The sequence below is a fragment of the Ricinus communis genome, chromosome 2 (genome assembly GCF_019578655.1).
Source record: "Ricinus communis isolate WT05 ecotype wild-type chromosome 2, ASM1957865v1, whole genome shotgun sequence".
Lineage (NCBI taxonomy): Eukaryota > Viridiplantae > Streptophyta > Magnoliopsida > Malpighiales > Euphorbiaceae > Ricinus > Ricinus communis.
Genome location: NC_063257.1, coordinates 20,370,767 through 20,371,933, shown reverse-complemented (window position 1 = coordinate 20,371,933; position 1,167 = coordinate 20,370,767). Strand labels below are relative to the sequence as shown.

The 1,167-nt window shown below is 40.9% G+C and overlaps 1 non-coding gene across 1 annotated transcript; it reads right to left on the bottom strand.

Moving 5' to 3' along the window:
- Positions 1-830: 830 nt before the first annotated feature.
- Positions 831-937, bottom strand: LOC112536105. Its single transcript, XR_003080170.1, has one exon. It is a non-coding gene; the product is annotated as a small nucleolar RNA R71 (small nucleolar RNA).
- Between the last annotated feature and the right edge of the window lie 230 nt (positions 938-1,167).

Here is a 1,167-nt window from a genome sequence, read left to right as displayed (position 1 = left end):
TCACAGCATAATAACTTCATCCATTTTGTTAAGGTTAGATAACATAAGATGCTGCAGTAGTTCTAGGATCACCCTTTCCCAAGAATACGACCTTGATACTCACCATTTGTGCTAGTCATTATCGATAGGTTCATTGTCTTAGATTTTAGCTACACAAATAGCCTATCAAGTTTTTGGCGCCATTGCCGGGGAACTTTTGTGTGAACTATAGTGAATTTGTGTTTGTGTTAATTTAGCCATTTTTATTTTTCTATCTTTATTTTACTTTATTTTATTCTTTTATTCTTTTAACTACTTCTGTTTTTTGGTCCCTACCTTCCATTCTTAGGTAGTTTATGATTAGGAGCCTCAAACTTTTAAGGAAGCGTTTGCAATCGGTAGAGAAGGAGATTGAGGTTGAGATACATGTTGATAGATCAGAAGGGATATTGAATCACAATGGAAATGCTGCGGCGGACGCCAATAGAACGATGTACGAGTTTTCTATACCATCATTGGATGGGACACAGACGAGTATACTCAGATCGGCGGTAACAGCTAACAACTTCGAAATAAAGCCAAATGTGATCCAGATGGTACAGTAGAGTGTACAGTTTGGAGGGCTGCCAAGCGAGGATCCTAATGCCCATATAGCCAACTTTTTGGAGATATGCGACACGTTCAAGATAAATGGAATTACCGATGATGCCATCCGACTGAGATTATTTCCATTTTCTTTAAGGGATAGAGCAAAGAGATGGCTGCAGTCCCTTCCACCGAACACTATCACTACTTGGAAATCTTTAGCTGAAAATTTTCTTTACAAGTACTTTCCTCCAACTAAGACTGCTAAATTGAGAAATGGCATTTCTTCTTTTGTGCAGATGGATGACGAGAGCATGTACAATGCTTGGGAAAGGTACAAGGACTTGTTGAGATGCTATCCACACCACGGTCTACCAATATGGATGCAAATTCAGAACTTTTACAGCGGTTTGAACCTTCCTACTCGGCAAATGGTAGATGTTGCAGTAGGTGGGGCCTTGAACAGCAAGATGCCGGAGCAGGCGCAAAATTTGATAGAGGAGATGGCCATGAACAACTACCAGTGGCAATCCTCTAAGAGTCGGCCAATCAAACAGGGAATGGTCAATCAGTTAGACTCCACAGCAGCCTTGGCAGCTCAAG